Source organism: Corvus moneduloides, chromosome Z (genome assembly GCF_009650955.1).
Source record: "Corvus moneduloides isolate bCorMon1 chromosome Z, bCorMon1.pri, whole genome shotgun sequence".
NCBI lineage: Eukaryota > Metazoa > Chordata > Aves > Passeriformes > Corvidae > Corvus > Corvus moneduloides.
The window spans coordinates 61,760,773-61,783,428 of record NC_045511.1 but is presented as its reverse complement, the minus strand read 5'-3'; the positions used below and the strand labels follow the sequence as shown (position 1 = coordinate 61,783,428).

General features: G+C 37.2%; 1 protein-coding gene across 47 annotated transcripts in view; it reads right to left on the bottom strand.

Annotated features, from left to right (window-relative positions):
- Positions 1-17,318, bottom strand: part of PTPRD (protein tyrosine phosphatase receptor type D) — a 1,180,356-nt gene extending 1,163,038 nt beyond the window's left edge. For 31 of the 47 annotated variants that reach the window (XM_032097364.1, XM_032097332.1, XM_032097321.1 and 28 more), the window contains exons 1-2: positions 16,971-17,069; positions 16,591-16,698 (exon numbers count right to left, since the gene is read on the bottom strand). The gene's annotated coding sequence lies outside the window, so the exon portion shown is untranslated. Of the gene's footprint in view, positions 1-16,590; positions 16,699-16,970; positions 17,071-17,296 lie in introns of those variants that run through there. The other 16 variants (XM_032097365.1, XM_032097357.1, XM_032097359.1 and 13 more) reach the window with 3 other exon arrangements.
- Positions 17,319-22,656: the final 5,338 nt, after the last annotated feature.

The following is a 22,656-nucleotide window of genomic DNA, read 5'->3' as shown; positions in this document are numbered from 1 at the left end:
CCTCCAGGGATGAGGTATCCACAGCTTCTCTGGATTATCTGTTGCAATGCATCACCACCCTCATAGTGAAGGATTTCTTCCTGATATCTAATCTAAACCTACCCTCTTTCAGTTTGAAGCCATTGCCCCTTGTACTGTCATGACTGTACTCTTGTGAAATGTCCCTCTCCAGGTTTCCTGTAGGCCCTCTGGGTACCGGAAGGCTGCAATAATGTCTTCCTGGAGATTTCTCCAACATGAACAACCTCAACTATCTCAGCCTGTTTTCATAGAAGATGTGTCCCCTTTAAATAATGAGCATAACATGTGAAGGTCTGGAAGACAAGAATCATATTCCTAAATTATTTCTTCTCCTCATTTTGGCAAGAGGGGGCTGGGAAAATCTTATATATAGACTAACTTCTTGGGTTTTGCCTCTCTTATCAAAGAATAAACTTTGGATGGAGATTACATGATCTATTGCTTTGTTTTCAGTATGTTCTGGCTCATTCATTTTAGGCTGGAACAGCTAAAAAATGGAACAAATGGTGATACTAGATATTAATCATCATCATCACCATCAATAACTATGTTTCTGTTGCCTATTAGAAACCTCCAGAATTTCAGACACTGGATTACACCCTCAACCCTGCATCTGGGTTTGCTTACCAAATCGAGTATCCATGGTTTAGACAGCTTAAGCTAGATGTCTGCAGTTTTGGAAACATCTATTTTGGCATTTAAAGTAATACTACACCACAAACAGAAGTCACATAAAAGAGGTTTGGAGTTCTGGATGTACAACATTTTAACGTCTTTCCTCTTCTGCCCCAAGCCTGCTGTCAAACAGTTTATAGAATGCTGTGGCTATGTCAGGATCCCAGATCATATGTACCAGGTAAAAACCACATAAATAATGCACATGAGAAAAATACTTACATAATAAAATATGCATTTCTCTCTTTTCCTGTGTAAGACAACAGCAAGAAACAAATATGATTATGTCACCACATGCAGATTAGGTCAGTGGTATGCCACAAACATTTATGTGCACAACTGCTCTTACACACACACACACACACACACACACAGAGCGAGAGAAGCACACAATTTCAGGAAGGTTGCTGTGTTAAATTAACTTCTCCTCTTCACATCTCATTTTTTTGAACCATTCTTCTTTGGAAGAAACTGTCAACAGGAACTTCATTTCAACTTTCCTCTTCCCATTTAATTTGTGGCATTTTAGAATCAAGATAAATGTAAAGAATTAATTAATATGAAATGTGTCCTGCTAAGAGAAAACCACTGAACACTTGAGACCACTGGCTCTAATCCTCATCAGTGTTCCATTCTATTCTGGGTCCACTCACATTTGCATTGCAATAGCTTCATGAGAAATGTTTACCCCCAACATAACAAGTTGCTGAATATCTTCAGTGAACATAATTTTGTACTCTACACTAGCAAGACAGAAAGAAAGCTGTTTCCTGACAGTGCAAATATGTTTGCTTGCTTTTTCTTTTTTAATTTATTTTACCCATTTTCATTCTGCTAGAAAACGTGTTCTTGATATTTTTTTCTAAATGTCTACATACATATGAACAAAGTGAAAAATAATTCATACACACTCTGAAAAAAGCCATGACCATGATATGTAATGAGATTATATTTTTTTCTTCATTTCAGAAAACCACCACATTCTATCTGGAACATAGCATTCAGTTTTTTATATATGACAGGATTATCTTGGATAAAAGGAGTAACATATAATCAGGAACTCTAAAATTGTAACTCTTTTATTCTCAGCACTTCCACCAGGAATCAATACTGTAGTCCACGGTCATTAAGTCAAAAGTGATGTCAGATGTCATCTTCAACTGAAGATAAGTCATTTAAAATAATTATCTTTTGCCTCCTATTTTAGCAGTTAAGCCTCACTTTTGAATACCAAACACTCTTAAAACGAAGCAAAACAATGAAAAAACCCAAAAAACAAAACACGTGCAACATTTGTTCAGTTGAATTTGTGTTACTTCTGTCCCACCACCAAAAAAATCTCTTACAATTTCTACTGATTTGTATCAGTAATACTACATACTGCATTACTTCATCTTTACCTTTTCCATTTGTATAGAAAGCATAAGCCTCTTTAAATATATGTAATCCATAAAGGAGACTTGCATACAAAATCCTGCTGCTGTACGCATTAGTTAAGAGATAAGCACTCCATTTAAAACTGTTTACTTGTAGGATAACACAAGATTCCTTACTTGAGACCAGAAGATTCTTTCCAGTTTGAGAATATTTTGAAATTAGCAAGCGTTTGTTATAAAGAGCTGTTTTGCTTAAGCCGTTTGATAGCTATTAAGTTCATGACTAACAGCAAAAATTGAATAAGTGCCTTGCAATTTTCTGATCTTGACCTATTTAATTGATTGAATCACTGAATGGAAGGTGTCGTAGTACCACAGTGCCAGGGATCCAAGGGTTTGATGTCCCCATATGGAAAGATAAAATTTATTTTGAAGAAAAACATCCACGCCACCCAATCAAAAGAAATAAGCTGTTTCCTTACTTTACCATTTGCACTTAAAAGAGGTAAATATATAAAGATTTTACTTCTATGTTGTCAAGGAAAAGAAAAGAATCATATGCACTCCTCTTTCAGGGTCTCAGCACAGCTTGGCTAAATTACTTAAATAATATTAGTTTTCATAATTTATAATTCAAACCATATGTCAACCTCAACAGGAAAAAAAATTCCATTTTAATAATGTTTTCCGTGCTTTCCAGTTCTTAAAATATATTTTTTTCTAAACTGACCTTTGAAAAACAGAATACGACCTTCTGCTTAAGCTGAAGCCTTGATTAACATCAGAATTCCTGTATACAAATTAATTGAATCTGGGCTCCCAAACTATTGGCCAAGGTAACTACTAACTAAAAATTTTTCATAAGCCTTTAGAGTACTTCTAATAGCTGAGTGATCTTTGAAAGCTCAAAATGCCTTGTTTAGAGAAAAGAGTTTATTAACAGCACAAGTAAAAATAGTCAACATCCATGCAAATGAAAAATAGATAATGGAGCAAAACAACAACAAAAAGGATGGTAATCACTCATTTATTCAGAAAAAGTACAAGTAAAGACTTTTTCTTTTAAGGAATTTTTGCCCTGGAATTAATCTGGAACCAAGGTGTCAAATAATTTGTAGATTTCATGGTAATAACAATCCAAGACACAAATGCACAAAAATTTCTTTTTAGAGTCTTACTATAAAAGTGACCTGTTTCTAGAGTATTTGGCCTCACTTCCACTGTGTTTGCAATACGCTTTGATGTCCCATGGGAATGACTAGCAGCCCATAAGGAGAATCAGCATCCTAAACTGAATTGAAAGCCAGCTGAATTGCTCTCCAATGACACTGGCTCACGACCATGTAACAGGAATTCACTTATAAACAAAGAATAATTTTTCCATTTAGATAAGTGGCATTAAACAACACTTGATCTAATTTAACAGAAAAAAAAAAAAAAAAAAAAAAATCAGTGTTATTTCTCACTCTCCCTAATCATCATTCCAGCACATTTCCAAGAATCTAATTATAATGCACAATCATTGATGGTTTTTCATCAGCAGGACCTGGAGCTTGCTACTCATTTCTGCTGAGTACAAAGCCCAAGGGCTCCTTAGATCATGTTGATATTATAGTTTCTGTATTCAACAAGCAGCCAGTGTGTTTTATGACGTAGACCCAGGAACTGAAAAAAATAACCTGTTCCCACCTATAAAGCCACCAGAAAAAATACACACTTTTTCCTTCAAGTAAGAGAGAGACCGTTATTAAGTCAGCTACTTATCACTGCAATTAAGTTTTTTATAAGGAACCGTTACCCTATTCAAACATCACTAGAGATTTCTGGTAGCAATTTTCATAATTAAGGTTACACTCTTTCTACGGCCCAAAATAAAACAGATGGGACAGTATATCCAGAGATGGAATCATCATACCTGGAAGTGTTCAAAAAATCCCATGTCAATATGGCCCTTGAGGACATGCCTTAATGGTGAACATGGTGGTGATGCCAGGCTGATGTTTGGACTTAATGATCTTTCAGGTCTTCTCTAGCCTAAAGATTCTAAATGTAAGATACCGTCTGTCCCACAGTACTTCAGGCCAACATAGAACTCCATACAATATTGTAAGTTTCTGTAAGAACATGTATGTACAGTAAACTTTTGCTTAACTTACTAAATAACAAAAAAGTCTTACTTCTTGAGGCACGTAGTCAAATAACTAAGTCTATGTTAGTAAGCTAGGCAACAGAGTTTGGAGTAATCTGAGATGCTGCCACAAAACGAAACAATCTGCAATTTACAATATAACTACAACCATCCTGTCATCTTCACGATGTATAAAAAAATGACCACTTTAATTTTAAAAATGTTTTGGATGGCTATTTCTTCAGTAGATAGTAGATTTTGTTGTTTCTGTTTACAGACTTGACAACACATAAAACATATATTCTTGTGAAGAGGAGGAAACCACTCACTCAAATTGTGTCAACTTTGACTGACTACTTATATTTTCTAGCTGATTATGAACTTGCATAAAAGAATCACATGAAAAAGTACTCCTGCTTTATTAGCAATGCCAGCTGGGCCTGGCTGTCCTCTGATTAACATGGAGGCCATTAACCTGTAAGATTCATATTTGCATGTACAACTGTACCTTAGGACCTGAGTATTGCTGCCTCTTCTAATTTTATATAACATCTGTGTTTCCACTGCAACTATTTGGCTTATGAAACACAGTTATATTTAATAATGATATGTGCATTACTAGTGCACACATGCTTTAACTTCCACTTTTTGAAATCTTTACAATCATTTCATCGTAGTAGGAGGAAGAGGAGAATACTATGTGTCAGTCTTTCCTCAGAAGCATATATAAAAATCATTATGGCCTTCTCCAAACAAAAGATAACTGTTGATCATCATGAAAATTCATTTTAAAAAATAAATGAGCAATTAGTACTTAAATAATATAAGCTTCCTGGAATGGCTTGAATAGTTGCATTTTGAAATGTACATCACTAGAATAATGGAGATTTCCTTTGTTTTTTCGCTAGTTCTAACACTCTAAAGATGTATGCTTTCATATACCATTATGAAATTAGATAGCACATACAATTATACCTCACTTTAGAAGAGTTATTCTAAAGTTGAATTAACATTCTGATTTGATATTTTGGTGAAATTCTGTTTCACTGTGAGTTTACACACAATGTGCATTACAATAATTTCCTTTTTTATTGCAGTTTTGGGAATAAGATTTGCCTGTGGCTACATGGATATACCAACCACATTAATATGTATTTTTATAATCAATCTAGAGTTTAATATGCATCGCAACATTTTTAAGGCGTGAAAAAAGCCTCCTGGAACTACCTTTGAAAAGAAATGAGACAAAGACTTAATTCCTGATCCCAGGAGGGAAGGAAAGAAATTGTATCAATTCCTCCAGATTCCTGTCCACTGTCTTCCTTGTGAGACCTTTATTGATGGAACACACAAACTAATTCTTGTTAGAAGCAGTATAAGTCTAGCAGTGCCATGCTCCACTTGATTGGTTATCTTTGCTTCATAAAACTGCCCTGTCTGGTACTCTCTACTACTACTCTCTTATTTACAGCTTGAAATACTCAGTAGTTCTTCTATGGGCAAGTAAAGTGCTATTGGGATATAAAGAGGGATATGCAGGGTAATATAATCCAATTAAAACTTCAGTTGCTGTTCCAATAATGCCTGAACACGTCTGTCACACTTGCATTTCTGTGCGTTAGTTTTGGATTTTTTTTCCCTGAAAAAAGGAATAGACACCTATATAAATTTTTAAACACCTTGTTTTCAGATTTTACAAGTTCTCATTCCTACAGGGCTACACTGGATAAAAATCAAATTATGCTAGTATGTCATCTTTTTTTTCTTAGTTGTTACACATGAATATGTTTTACAAGTAACATCTTAGTTCCCTCCTAACACTGCTAAAATGACAGTTTAATAGTAAAGCAAACCAAAAAAGTATTATATTGTTTATTCTCTTTCTATATTTTCTCCTATATTTGCTCCTAAGCAAGAAAATAAAATCTACTTCCTCTGAAATTTACAGTGTGGTCTTGCTATCAACCATAAAGTATAACCATGATTATTATTAACATAATTATTAGTCATTTTCTTTATTATCCCCCAGGTTATATCTGCCTTACAACTTTTATTTGATTCAGACATAAACGGCAACCAAAGGTACTGTAATAATTTTGGAAACAGAGAGTGAGGTTGTCATTAAAATCTCAACTTGACAAATTTTATTTTAGTTTTGTTTTGTTTCCTCAAGTTAGTATAGTGCAGACAGCCAGTTAAACCCCATAGACAGATGTTACATTTGGCATAAACTGGGATACCATGCTACAGGGATGAGGGCCATATATGTTCATGAAATTAGATGAAACGATACAAAGATTTTCTTGGATCCTTTTTGCTGCTCATGAAGCTGCTCTATTTTTTATGATTATAAGGATACCTTCTGAAAATAATTTCATCTACTGATTCTGGAAAGTGTTTCTAGCTCACAAACAAGATCTATATTCTTGCCTTTATAAAGCCTTGATAGATGGAAGTCTCTGCCTGTAACCTGTCTGTTAGAGTCCTCTCTCATGCACTCTAGCTGCAATACCCCTTATCAAGCTGGACGCTTAAATTTATTTTTCAACAATCATTTAATGAGCATATTATCCAAGTGACTTCACTAAATGCAGATTCATGTATCCCAAACTTTTTGTCCAAACCAAATGCTGTCAAAAGTTAGATACAAATAGTACTATAACTGTAGAATTTATCCTATCATCTCTGCTTCTGCCCCAAAATTAATAACCTTGACCTCAAAAAAAAATATTACTGCCAGTCATTTTTACTGGTTTCATAATGGTCAAAATGCCAATAATATAAAAACAGAAAACACACCTCATTCAGTATAATTATATTCCACAGATCCCTATGTCCATCTTTATTTTTCACAAACAGGAAAAGGTGACCTATCAAAGTCGCAAATAAAAAAAAGGCAGTGTGACATTACACAGTTCATCACGTTAGTCTCAGAGGCACCAGCATAGTGTCAGAGCAGGAAAGCACACAAGCTGATTCTGTGGATGGACTATAATTAGCAGCATAAGCTTTTGGACTCCATCTATTTGTATATCACTGACAAAAAGGGGAAAAAATTATAACAAAACAAGCAAATGAAACACAACATATAAGCTTGTTTCTGAATATGAAGACAAGGATGTCACTTCCAACACACACAGATTCATACATGCGTGATAGGATTTCTAGGATGTCTCCAAAATATAATTAATCTAATTATGCTGATAGCCAAGCACAAGTGTTGATTAAGGGAGCTCTGTTAGCATCAGATACAATTAGCATAACACGAAAAAATCCTTGCCTTTGGGAAAGGCAAGGAGAAAAGGCAACAAAAGGTTCTAGATACAACATCAGAATATAGGCATGCACAATTCATAATCCTGAATGCAAATGAACATGCAATTGTATATGTTCTTTGTTTTCTGAAATACCTGTATGGGACTGGCTGCATTTGGTACAAGAGAACAGTAGCCTAGCACCGACCAGATACATTAGGGCATCTAAAAGGCATAAGCCACCTATGGTTAGGCAACTAAAACTCAAACCCAGTGGTTAAACACCGTGTCATCTGACTCAACACTGCACCCGAGACCTGAATAACATGAATGTTGCTGAGGATTTCTTCCATTCCTCTTATCCATTTTCTACCCTTACTTCCTTTACTTCCTCATCGTGCATCTTCTAACAATTCCTTCTTTTTTTTAAATATACAATTAAATATAAATTGGATTTTTTTTTTTTTTACAAAGCCTAATTTAAGTAACCAAGAAATGCTTGGTTAAATAAATGTCACAATTCATGCTTTCTTTAATTTGCTCAGCAGTGACAATTGATGAAATTAACAGAACATGAATATTCAAGGCCTTCCTTCTCCTTCCTCATTCAGTTCTCAAGCCAACCAAGACCTGTCAGAACAGTGGAGGGGGGAAAAAGAGATGTAATCTTATAACTGCACTTCAGTGTTGCTCAAAGACATGAACACACCTAAATTCATCCCAAAATTCATAAATGTCCACTTTATTAATTCTGTAGCAGAACTCTGTCAGTTACTTCTTTATCTCTTCACTTACGCTAGGAAACATCAGATATTTACATAAGCTGGAGTGCTCTCTTACCCATTTTTATCAGTTCTAGAAAACACAAAGTAAGTAGGTTGAGGACATCACCCTTGAAAACAAATTCTTAACCCAGAAGGGTCACTATGCTTAGGATCAGTGAGGGAGAGCAAAAATCCAAATTATGAGCTAGTTTAAAAATAGTTAGACATTTTACCTATGTTACAGCCTTCTGCAAAGGAAGGGTAGAAAAAATGGGAAGATGGGAAAGAGTGGAAAAGGCTGTCCTCCATGCTGAGAAGAAGAAAGATGATTCTGAGCACAAATACATTTGGATACTTTTAAATTTATGATTTCATATAGAATATGAGAATGAGAACATCCAGGGACTTCATTTCCACACCTATGGAAATGTGTGGAAACCTAAAGTTGATGAGGAAAGACAGGTGCTGCAACACAATTATTATTGTTGTGCAAAATAAAAAGATCACTTTTCTCTAATAATCCTAGAATAGAAAACAAAAGAAACAAACAAAAACCTATAGGGGGTTGTCAAATGAAAGAGATTTTAAAATAGGACAAATCATGCATTTTGATTAGGTTAAGAGAGCACCACAACCTGTATGAAAGCTGCTCAGGAAATTTTTTAATTCTAGATTTTTTTTCTTAATACAGATTGCACAGAAAAAGAACAACACCACCAACACAAAAAAAAAAATTAAAAAAAACCAAACAAATCCAACCAACCAACCAAAAAACCACACCTCAAATCACACTTCCTGACCACTTTATTCCACCAAATGGCCTCCAGCAGCTAACATTTTTTTACTACTTTGCCTCTTTTCTCACATTTCCATTAGAATGAGAAATTGAAAACAAACTGCACAGGAAGCCCATTGCACTTTGTTCTACAAATGCAAGATATATTAATTTGACCCTGCTTTTGAATTATTTCTCTTTTTCTCCAAATAACAATCTCTGTGTGCTGTTGATCCAATTATCACTGAGAAATTTGCAGAAGACTATATCACAGATATGGGTAGCATGGTTAAGAGTATTTGGTTAGCCAGGTTTGGTAACCTACATACCTTTTGGCTGCTCTTGAAGCTTTACTGTCCATTGTACACTTTCTAGCTGATGCATTAGACAAAAGAATTTTCAACCACACTAACTGATTGTTGCTTCAATGAATTGTCAGAGGACTCTGGGTATACATGGAAGAAAAGAAGTCAAATCAACGCACTCTAAAGCCTACACTCTGCAAAAACAGGCAAGTGAATTTGTGCATCTTTTCAAGTCGAGCTGCCCAGCATTCTTGGGAAAAAAAAAAAAAAGAAAAAAAAAAGGAAGATTAGGACAAATTGTGTAAAAAAGCCATTAGTATATCTTTTATTCATAGGCAGAAAGGAAAATTTCACATAATTTCTGCACATAAAACTGAAGAAATGGCTACATTTTTCAAAGGGGAACACAGGTTATCACTATATTAATGCAACAGTTCTACTTTTTCTTAATTTTTATTAAGTACCCCCGTTGGTATGCTAATGATGCCAGTCCAAAACTACTGATGTCAAATTTGAAATTAATGAGCTTTGCTGGGCAGACTTCTGTTTGTGAAGGAATACCAATGATTAATACAACTTTCATTAGGAATATTTCTATGAGTGGTACACACACAAATCATATTACAGGTTATATGCAATAAATTATTTGAAACTCACTTTTATGATTTATCCATACCTACAATTTTTAGAAATTTACAAACACAAAAAAGTTAGCTAAATTTTCTCTCAAGGAGAAATTCTTGGTATATTCTCAAATACTTCTACTAACAAATATAGGATATATCAGTAAAAATGGTTTAATGTTGATCAAGCCTCTCCCAGCACATTCCTCCCAAAACAGAAATTTTTCAGGTTTCAAGGTTTCATCAAAATAAGTTTCAAGTCTGACTTAATTTGTTGTGAACTCTAATATCCTAATATCCTCCAGTTTGGGAGCTGGTTTGTACTACTGTGTAAGTATGGTAACATTTTTATGTCATGGTCAAAATGCACAATAATTAATAGTCGAAAAACCACACACTTCCTTCAGGAAAACCCACATGAAGAAACGCATCAACTGTAACTTTATACTATTACGTTTACTGATAAAGACAAAACTCTTTATGGTTTTCTATCTCTCTGAAGAAGCCTGAGAATGCCATCTGGCAAATCTTGGTTGCAGTAAGAAAGGGACAGCAACTCATGCTAAGACATGGACAGTGCATATGAATTCTCCTTGGACCCTTTCCATTGAGAGCTGATGCTGCTTTGAGCTTTGCCTCACACAACAGCACAGTACGTTCCTTTTAATGTAAAAGAAAATAATTCAAAACTGAGAAAATGCACCACCCTGTAAGATTTTTTCTGATTATTAAATTGATGGGATGGATATCCTTATGTCCTTTTACCCAAATGAAGGGAAATTTCACACATTGTTTTGGTTTATCTTTTTGTTACTGACAGTAATTCTGTAGCTACCTAAGTAAGAGTTACATCGTTGTTCTCCTTTATACTTATGTGCAGGAATTCAAAGTATGTTGCACTTCATCAGAAGTTGAATACAGAACTAGACTTTAAGGTTAAAATGAAGTCCTTCAGCACAGATGAAAGTTTTTTCCTATAAGTGCTCTTACTTAACTCCTGTTACAAAACAAAAAATCCATATACAATAAATTAATATTCTATATTAGATCTAGTTACAGTGTGGAGAGCTTTTTTAACTAAAGATTGAAGAAAAACACGTTTGGCTAAAAGAATTAGGAGAGTGAGGAGAATACTAAACTACTTTAAAATGCTGGTTTATGTATTACAGGGTCTGGTGAGACTGTATGCTTTGCACCACAATGAAGGCTACATTTTAAGTGTGTAGGGGTGAGACAAAGAAAGAATGCGTCAAAGCTAGAGCAAACTTACTTTGCCTGACATACTCCCACATTGACTGTTAAACTGCTGCATGAGAGTCTAAAAATCATTTCACTTTCAGACTAGGGTAGATGCAATTGTTCTTATGCAGCTACTTCTGCTGCAGTACCCTTAAGAATTACTGTTCCCAGAAGACAGAGTGGTGTACACTTCCAACCTGCTGCCACCAGAGGACCTTTATTCAGGTTGGTCACCTTAAATCAATCATCATAAAGCAATGGTGCTATCACCCTATGAGAAGCTCACCAGCTGGGAGGACCACTCCAGAAACGTGAGTTTACCTTACCCACACGGTTTCTGTAATAACTGCGAGAGCTAAATAATTCCGCTTCCCACTAAGCCCATGAGTCCTCCTTCATGTTTACAGACAATCACCCCAGCAGTTTCCTCTCAACCCACCTTTTCACTGCAAACAAAAAGCATATGCATTTAACATTTCACTGCTGGGCAGTGTTACGCATACTTTGCAAATGAGTTAGGTAATCTAAAACCAAATAAAAAGCAGCATCCTGGAGAAAGAGTGATTTCCTGAATGCCATTGTGTATAGCTCTTATTTTTTAAATTCAGAAGAAAAGCAGAATGCACCATATGCACCAAATCATCACCTTACCTTTTGAGAAGTCATCCTGAAACCTACTGAAGAATTCAGTTTAAGCAGCTTTCACACTGAGATGAGACTTAAAAATGGGACTGCCTGATGTAGAAAAACATTTTTCTAAAGCAAATATGTAGACAAAGCAGGGTACGGGCCTGTAATATGTATCTATCTGTTAATTAGCAAGTATATGAGCTCATGCTGCTTACAGCTGGAACAAATCCCCCACAGCATTCTCAGGAAAATCATCGGACTATCCAGAGCCTTATTCATATTGCAAACATACTCATCTAGAATTCTCTTTCTCCAAACACATCTCCAAAATCTTAATTTTACTTTTCAACACAGTATAAGTACATACTTTGGAAAGTGTAATAGTATTTCAAAGAATTTTAAAGGCACTTAAAGCATGACTTTATTCATCATAACTTTAAAAGATATTAGTATTTTGATCTATTTCACAGTATTTCTGGCAGAAATTTTATAAAATAGATTTTATAAACCAGATTCTGCAGTATACATTCAGTTAAGATTTTATTCAACTAGATCTTCAGTTTATGTATTGACAACCCCCCCCGACTTTTTAGAAGTGGTTACAAAGTTGCCAATACAGAAATATATAATGCAAATAATACCATTTCTTGCACAATAATCTTCACTTATTAAAGCATATTTAAAAGAATACAAATGTAAGATAAATAGGACCATTTCTGCAACTATTGACAACAAATGAAAATAGATGAGCAATTCGATCTTCATATTGACCATAAAAGTAGTAAATTTTCTGCAATTTTCTGTTTATTGCTAGCTTTTCTGTTATTGTTTCATACTGGATCTTACTAAAGAAGCTACTAGAATGGATAAACTGAAAATCAAACAGCATCTAACAGCAAAAAGAATGGTTAAAAAAATCCCATTATGCATTCCTTTTGCCTGTGCGCCTCTTTCCTTCTCTTAGTCTTTATTATTAAATATATTTAATTCTTGTTTGAGAATTAATTCATGCCTACTGCTAATTTCCTATTAGAATTTTAAATCTATGTTTGGTACTAAATATTTTTCATCACAATCAAATATATCCAAAAACTTATAGTCCAAACGCACTTCTTACCAATACTTCATGACCTCATTTCTATCGTTATGTTATCACTGTGACATAAGATCCCCTGTTAACTTTGTCAGAGTTTGCTAGGATTATAGCTGCAAATCTGCAAAGTGCAAAGTCTACGAGAAAAAGAGGTAACATAAAAGCTCTTTAAGAAACTTCTAGTACTAATGACCTTATAATGTATGTGTGGAAAACAAAACAAAGTAAAACACCACATATACAAGCATTCTCCAGCCCAAGTACTTTTGAATCTGAGATCTTTCTAGGGCCTTTTCACTTTTTTTTTTTTTTCTATTTTAAAGAACACCCTGAACATCTCCTCCTTCTGAGACAGTTTCCATAGAATCCTTATGGCTACTTATGAAGAAAAAAAACTGCTTTCCTTGAGTACAGATATTAAAATCCAAAACCCTGAATTATAGAACATCCATATAAATGTCACTGTTAAATTTATATTTGCTGGTTACAAGGTCTTTAAAGTGATATAAATCAAGAGAGCTTATTCTAATTATGTGGGATTCAGGTACCAATCTGTTTTTGCACTAAACAAGCTTTGAACTGATGAAAAGTATCAGTGACCTTTTCCTGAATGCTGAAGTCACCTGCTTTCCAATTAAGCCAATAACGATACCTTAGTTCCTCCAACTAGTTATAGTACTTCAAATCTGTAGAATTATAATGCATATATATATAAAAGTTACCAATGCTGTGTAAGTTCTTAAAAGAGCACAGAGAAACCGAGCTGATTAAAGCATCAGTGTGTTATTTGATATTTATCACATCCCCAATTTCAAAACAGTTTGTGCTATCAAGCAACATGTCTGTTTGCGTACTGTCAGTTTCTTCAGCAAAGCCACATTTAGCAAAGAACAGAGAAGGAAACATTGTCATAATTTTTTCATCACACTTTATCACCACAAAGTTTGGTGGGAGCTTAGTATATTAAGTGATTAATATTGGCAATGTTAGTTGACTTGGTCTACTGAAAACTAATGCAGGTATCTAGGATTTTACTAGTAAGAAATCTTAAATATGCACATGTCAGAGCAATTAATCATTGATTACTACAGACTGCTTATATATTTCATCAGGCCATTATCTGATCTGAATAACAAGAACAATTGCATAATAAAACACATTAGTGCTTATATACAAAACTTAGTTGTATCAATTATATATTTTCACAGCAATAGGTGTTTTTAAAGTCCTCTCTTGTTTCTTCTGAATCAGATTGACCCGATTTGACATTTGCCCATACCAACAATGCAAGATTGTACATAAATATATAATCAAATACAATATGTACCACACTTAATTGCCATGATTTGACTCAGGTCATTTCCCACAGTAGTAATTACAGCAAAAGTGGAGTATGTTTTGAGTAATTTTTCATATAAATTCTCAAGTATTGCTAGGACATTTCCTAGATTAAAGAAAATTGCAAAGACAAATTATGAAGACCATGCTGCAAACTAACAAAGCCATTGAGTATGTAGAGATTCAAACTAAACTAAACAACATAGTTCCTGTCTGGTTAGTTAAATATATTTTTTTTTTTTTTCTTTTTAATATACACATTGTTAGACATGCAACATTGCAATGCTGCATGTTTGGGACCACCTAGCAGAAATGAAAGCTTAACCTAATAAACTTCACTGCATGCAGTCTCAAAACAGTTCATGCAAATTAGGTGGATATATTATTTTAATGCGTTGTCCACAGGGAGTACAATACAGCAACGAGCATGTCAAATGTTACTAAGTCATTAAAAAAAATGGGGGAAAAAGTGCTTTGTTTTTAACTGAAAGGCAAATTCACAGTACTAAAACACTAACAGTAGGATTCCTTACTGAGCCAGAAAATGTGTTATCCTTTAATTTAAAGTTCAAGAGTTCATGGGGTATTTTTTTCTGTCATAAATGTCAATTACCCAAAGATTACAATATGCGATATGAAAGTCACCCTGATTCACTGTACCTTGTACCCTATGCTTTGTAATTCCTTCCTTCCTAGCTCTAAGATTATGAATACCTGAAAGCAACTCTGAATGTCATCCATCTGCTACTGCAGATTTAGTCTCTCCTGTTTGTCACATTAATTTGCTAAATAAATTTTGCCTAGTTATCTTTATTGTTGTGACATAAACTAATTTCTTTGCTTCATGAAGAAACACATTTGATTTGACCCCAATAAACTTTCACTCCCAGTGACATTTATGGGTTGTGACTGATTTTGAATTACACCTGAAAGTGCAACATGAATTTCACATTTGGAAGTTCAACAAAATGCATTTGTACATTCTTGTTTAATGGTTTCTAATGACACAAGTTTATTCTAATTAGGTGAACAGTAAAGGCATAATATGTAAGATATTTGAGTTGTATTGTTTATTTACAGTACCCACTTATTAGTCTGGACTTGTACTGTAAAATAACCCAAATTTGCCAAGAATTTGTAAAAGACTTAAGTTTAATTTATTCAAATTCAAATCCACATTGTCCCTACAATAGATACAAAACATGAAGAATTTAAATACAAGTCCATTTGGCTGGAATAGAGAAAAAAAATGATGAAATGCTATTGATTCCTTCCAGTACATTCAAAACACCTGACTCAACTGTATTTCTACTGACATAACACTGAGGTTTTATTTAGATATTAGCAAACATGAGCAAATGTTTTCGTTGACATACCTGTCAATGTTATTTCTTTTCTCTACCTAGGAAACCCTCAACTACTAATACTAGCTGTTTCCTTTAGCAGAAATGCACCAAACGTCGATAATGGGTCCACTGTCCCAAGAGAAATAATGCCTGCAAAAGTTCTCCTTCCCAGATGCCGATATATTTGGTGCAGAACAACACCTAACAGCAGACACTTCATGACATACATTTATATGATCTTCATACCTTCTGTTAACTCTACAGCTCAGCCAGAAAACCTCAATTCCACTGCTCCTCACGCCCTTTTAAATGAGTTTATCTTTTTGTCTCCCCTACATCTTTCTCACCTATCAAAAACAGTGCCATCCATACTTTGAATACGCCCCATAAAAGCCCTTAGAAAGCAAAGCTGTTGTCTGGAACTGTCATCCTCATTAAAAGAAAATATATGCATACATTTTTATACATATAAAACTTGATGAAAAATTTAAGAACTTCAGCGATATGGACTAAAAATGCTTACAACTGAATGCAGACAAAAATACTCTTAGTATCTATAACTCAGGCACATTTCCTATTAAACTGAATGTCCTGTCACCTGGCATTACTTTGCAGGTCAGACCATTCTGCAGACCCCTCCTGAGGGAGCATGTCTTTGTTTAGATTTTGTCTGTATTCTGCCACATACCTACACCTGAACTGAGGTATGGCATTACACAATACTTGCCACACTCAGTTTCTTTAAACAAGTAAGCACCTGCAATTTTCTTTACTCATAAAAAACCAGCAAACCACTTAATGCACCTTCCCGCTAAAAACAGTTCCAAGTTACCATAGCCAAGTTTCTCTCTGACCAGAACACTAACCTGAAAACAGAAACGCATGCACATATATATACATGTATATATATACATATATACAGATGCGTGTGTGTGTGCATACATATGTGTGTGAACGCTAAGAAAAGCTTTGAACAAGCCCGAGAACACAGGGACAGTAAGCAAGCACGGAGAATTTACTTACTAATGCTGTCCACTCGGACCTCTTTGGAAACCTGAAGGAGTCTCCGCTTTCCCCTCCTGCCAGTCAAGCGCCGCGTTGTGCCCCTAGTCCACACAGGCCCAGAAGGAACTGCAAAGAGAGAGAAGCACATGCCATATCAGGCAGTTCTGTTTTGATGGGATCCAGCGCCGCTGCCGCTAGCTCCTGGGGGGGGTAACCCTGTTTTCAGAGATGACTCCGACAAGAGTCATTCTTCCAAAGGTTGTTTTTTGTTTTGGTTTTTTTTCCCCCCCATGATTGCAATAAATAAATAAATAAATAAATAAATAAATTAAAAGGCTTCCCTAAAATTTGCGCGGGGGCTGTGGTGGGGGGTGGCGGGGAGGTGAGAGGTAAGGTACCTGCAACTCTCTCCGATGAGGCCGGCAGAGAGAGAGAGAGGGAGGGAGGAAAAGAGCGACAAGAGGGAGGAGAGAGGGAGCGAGCGAGGGGTGGGGAGGAGGGGTGGGGGTGTGCGTGTGTGCGTGTGTGTGTGTCTGTGTGTGTGTGCGGGGCGGGGGGCGCTGGAGCGGCTCTCGCCGCGGGTGCGGCGGCCGCCGGCGCTCGGTGCAAGCACTGCCGTCTACAGGCGGGCGGCGAGCGGCCCGGAGGGGCTGAGAGGGCCGGGCCGGGGGGCGCGCCCCCCGCGGGGCCCCGCGCAGCCCCCGCCGCCTCTCAGCCCGCTCACCTGCATTTCCTTAACGAGCCACTTGATGGCCGGCGGCGGCGGCAGCCCCCCGGCCCCGCCGCAACTTTGGCGGCCGCGGAGCCACGCCGCCCCCGCGGAACTGGGGATGGGGAGGCGCCGGCCGCGAGGTGCCGCGCCGGCGGCTGCCCGCGGAACTTTCCCCCCGGCGGAGGGTGAGGGGCTGGGCTGGGGGACCAGGAGGGCGCGGCGGGGGCTGCGCCGAGCCCCGCGTGTTTGCGCCGCAGCCGCGCAGGGAGCCCGGTACTGGGGCGCGCTCCGCCGCCGCCTCCCCCGGCACTGCCTCCTCCCACCGCTCTCCCCGGCGTGTGCGACAGGAGCGAGCTCCTCGCTGTTAATAATAATAAGCCAAATCTCCACCTTCCTCTCGCCCTGAGAAAACAATTAATAATGCATTAAAATAATGCACCTTTAAAGCCACCGGCTGGCGATAATAAAATAATATTACCACTACTTAAGAGAGCGCTGCTGTGGATGTGGTGGCGAGGCACGTTTTGCTATCATTCACACCCAAATGTGAGCACACATTCTGCTTCTGGTATTCCTAAGTCTCTTTCCCGTACCAGAGCAACTATCATTATCACCATCAAAGACAAAGTCTCCAAAGCTGAGTGGAGACACCGAGTCCCCAGGTGGCTTCTGTGGCTGGGCTGCAAGGAGGGCACTCTCCTCCCTCTTCTGTTCGCCCCAGACCAATCTCATCGCTTCTCCTCTTTTGCTTATACCGGTGGGTTAAGCACTGCGTTTGGCCCTTTTAGTGTTTTCCCTTCCGTTCCTCCCCTGACGATAGTTTGTGTATTTTAAATAAAGATTTCATTCTGCCAACCCGCAGGAAGCTTTTAACAAGATGCAGCTGAGCGTGTCGATATCTTATATCTTTTTACTGCTGCTCCGGCGTGTACATCAACTCCAAACTCCTTTCTTTTCTTCTCCGCCTCATACTGTAGCATCTGAGACGACGGTGGCGACAGAACCGGAGCGCTGCTCCCGAGGGGGCACTTTTACTGTGCCCTCAAAGTACCTCCCAGCAATGAGACCCGTTGGAGCCGCCTCCCCTCCGTCCTCCCCCTCTTGCTCCCCCCGTTCCCGCTTCTTTACAGCAGAATGCTGGGGTGATTGCTGTAAGGTTTCCAGTTCCACTGATAACACTACACGGTCTGAGAACAGACGGGGTGGGGGGTGGGGATTTTCGTTTTACTTAGTACAGGTTTGTGTTTGCGCTATTTTTAATTAAGATTTTTTTCCAGAAATAGATCCCATCGAGATTAAATTTATGAAGGTATTTCTAACTCTGGTCAATACTGTCTTCCAAGAGGAGCATTTTCAATCATTTGCCTCCCCACAACAATGTGCAAATGCTTTTCACAGACCTTAAACCTTTATGGAAAAACAACAAAAAAGGATTTTGTTGTTGGCGTATATTTGTGTTCTGTGGTGTTTGATTGGGTTGTTTGTTTTTTTTGTTTGTTTGGTTTTTTTTTGTTGTTTTTTTTTTTGGTCCTTTTGTGTTTGGGTTGTTTCTTTGTTGGTTGGTTGGCTTTTAATTTTCACTTCATCTGCATTAAAGTAAAACTTTGTTCAGTATGCCGGCTACCTCCTATTGATTTTTGGGGTTTGAGAAACGCTTTCCTCCTTCTCCCTCCCTGCCTCCTCCCGGGATTTTTTGAATCAAGGTGATTTCTTTCCATGATAGGCGTATCCCAACCCTTAGGTGTGCAGTTCTGTCTTGCTGGTTCCCTGCTACTCCGCAGATGCTGAGCCGTAGCCACTTCCTCGTGCTCGGGCACCAGGTGAAGCCTGAGGAGCGGCATCGCACGGGCCTAAGCCTTTCCAAAAGCACAGCGCAGCCTCCGGGAAAGGCCGCGGGGTGAAGCATCCCTCCCGGGGCGCGGGGCTGCGCGGGGCGGGCGGGGCTCGTCCCAGGGTCACCGCACGGCAGCAGGTCAGGGGAAGCAGTCCACGCGCCACCCGACAAAGGGCCAGAGGTTGGTCTTTCCCGTCCTAGAAGTGGCAGAGGGCGCGCCGTCTGCCTGCGGATATGATTTCATCTCCGAGGTTCATCCTGCGCAAGCTAGAGAGCTACCCTTAAAAGAGTATAGGCGACGAACAGCACCTGGTACTGGCTATTGCCGGCTTTTCTTTAAGCTTCACTTCTACTCAATCTGACCTAGTTTGAAGCATGAAGGTTCAGAATTTGAGGGGAGGGTGGGAAGGACAATAAAAGAAGAATAGAAAAATATTTCCCTCCATGTTTTTCCTCCCAGCGTTTTACCCTTGTGAGTAGTACTTTTACACTTGTGAGTAGTACTTTACTTGCTATTAAGTATGGCATCGCTAATTATTTAAAAATTGATTTTATCTATACAGTAAAACACTGCTAAATGCAGTAGAAAATTAGGAATTCTAAGATCTTAACACTCCGTACCAAATTGGAATTATATATCTTCCATTCTTATGTTCCTTTCAATCTTCAGTCCTTTCCTTTTTTTTTTTTTTTTCAGATTTTTCTGGTTTACTATGTTTTATTCCTGCATTTCACTGCAAATTTCTTCCAGTAATAAAGTGGTAAGTGGTATATATTTTATTTCATGAGTACCAAAGTTTTGTTCAATATTGTATCTTAAAGAGGTTGCTTCATGATAATTAACAGTGAAGCCCAAATGAACCACCCATTCTGCATCCTGAGCATTACATTATTCTTTTCAAACTTTGTGAAAGGCAGAGGTGAATTTAATATTAGAAAGTGTTGCAAAGCTGGTCACAAGAGCAACTGGAAGAATAACCACAGGAATGCAAAATCACATAGGAAAAAGATAGAAATAAAAATAAAATGTTCCAAATATTAATGTAGAAGTTAGTGTGTATCAGAATTGAGAAAATCTCCAAGCTGCAGTGTCCGCCAGACCTTATGACCTCTACTATCTGAAATAACTGATGTTTAACAGAGACAGTGCTGCACTATACCCAACTAATGCAGTGGGATAAGTGGTTTGCATGTCTGCTTTTCATTAGAATTTAGTTGTAGTAGTAAATATTCTGTTTTGCACATCAACAGCACTTCTTTTGGGGCATAATCTATTTCTTTTTTGCAAGCCATGCATGAACACTATGGCTGAGGTTGGCCATTTCAGAAAAATTGTAATGAAGCTTGAGCAAAAGAAAATGCAAACCTGACAGTTTAAAGATGCAAAATACTATCATATTTTACTTCCACCTCTAGGTCTCTGTGGGCACACATGCTTTTTTTTCAACTACCGTCAATCCTCAGACCTTTGCTTTTCATGAACTATCATCTCTAAAGAAAAGCAGTAGACATTATGACATGTAGCATATTTATAACTACAATGGACAGAAAGAGGCTGAATTGTCCCATCCCAAAATAAAAGTTAAAAGAGGAATAGGAAATACACAGGAAAGTACATAGCAAGAAATACTTTGTCAAACTGCTCTTGATCATTTTTTCTGGGACAGAGTCTAACTTCTCCTGCAGGAAACTCAGAAGATGACTCAGCAATTTGTAACCACCTGGAAGGCAAAAAGGACCATTCCTGCAAAGACCAGGTGCCTCTAAGCAGCTCTGAAAAACTGGTATCCTCATATGATTAATTTGTGTGACACAGGTTTGTCAGTACAACCTCTTCATAGCTGTTCTTTCCTTGCTCATAGTGGTCAGGGCTAAATACTTTATTCTAAAAAAGAAATAAAACTTTCGATTAAGAAGTTACACACTGTTAGTGTTAATATGCTTTCACAATAACCATGTTTTAAGGTTAACTGGAAACAATGATACAAATGTTTTCCTCACTGTGCATAAAACATAATTGCCCATTGTTCAAAGTATGTGTCTGTATGCTACACATACTCCAAATGTGCATATGATGAGAGAAATTAAGAAAGAATTGCTTTCATATATATGTGAATTATCTTTCTTACAAAATGTGAGAAATTTATCTTAAAGGAGGTTATTCTTGCCTTTGGATCTCAAGGTTCCTAAAATGTACTTGCTGACATAATCTTTCATTTTCAAGTTGTTGAAATGAAGTTTTTTAATAAAAAAGACTAGTTGTGTACCCAATAACCAGTCACCCCATGGATCATAACGGGAACTTTTCCTGGGAACAACTGTAACTCAGAAAGCATGACAGAAGATATTGAGGAAAAAATGAAATATTATTTCAGGACAGTAATATTTATCTATTAACTATGTTCATTTATGGAACAACCACCATATCTCCAAATAGATTTACTTTAAAATTTTTTGGTAATTACGCTTGTATCTGACAGTATTTTTGTCAAAAATGTTTAAAAAGAAAACTAAAATGTTCAACATAAAATGTCATGCAGTATGTTCTTAATTGTCTTTTTTTCTTTTGATCAAGCAACTAAATGGGTGAGGTACGGTACCCCCATTATGTAAAAGGTATTCTTTCCTGTATGATTGAGTGCCGTGTTATTTCTTTATTATTCCTAACCTTTTATGTGTTAACAGTTTCACACTGCACAAAAAAATTTCATCTATTTTTAATAACATCAGATGGAAATCTTGATCATTTAAACTGTAGAGCCTGGGTCAGGGCATTTGAATCTGGCAGTCTCAAGCTATTGTGCTGCCTCTCTGTAAAACTCTATTTATGTTTGAATTCACAGAACTGCTGTCCATTATTATTTCAGTAGAGCAACAATCATCCACCTAAGAACAAAACTTCAGGGTGATTCTATGGAACATGCTTACCTCTGGCTAGGCACCTGCTTAATTTTAAGCAAGGAGAAAAAAAAGGGGAAAATCAGACTAATGTCTTTGTGTCAAAGCAGATTTCTAAGTGTTAGAGATCAACCTGGGAATAAATATGAAGAACTGTGTATCCAACATCAATATATGTTTGTGTTATTATTATTCCTTTCCAATGGATGTTAGATTTGAAAGCCCATCTGACCAGGCCACATGTTGGAGCAATATATCAATACCAATATTCATGTAAGCCTTGAAATATTTCAGGGATGTTAGTCTGCATTAAAACATGCATTGAAGTTTAATCAGATTTTAGTCTATTATGGGTTTAGATTCTGATCTGTGGTACTGAAGGTAAAGCAAGATTTTGTCATTTAATTCAGTGAGGACAGCATCGGTCTCCAAATGAGTAACCTCACCTCTGTTCTTAAGCAGAGAACCTGGGAAGAGCTTGACAAGTGTTTCATTAATCCACCTACTGATATTTTGGTTGAGTTTCTTATACAGTTGGAATACAGACTGAAGATAACTTAAGATTTCTGAAATGAAAGGGAAAAAACAATGTTGTTCTCACCTTGAAGCCTCTTTTCTTCACTAATTCCTACAAGATATG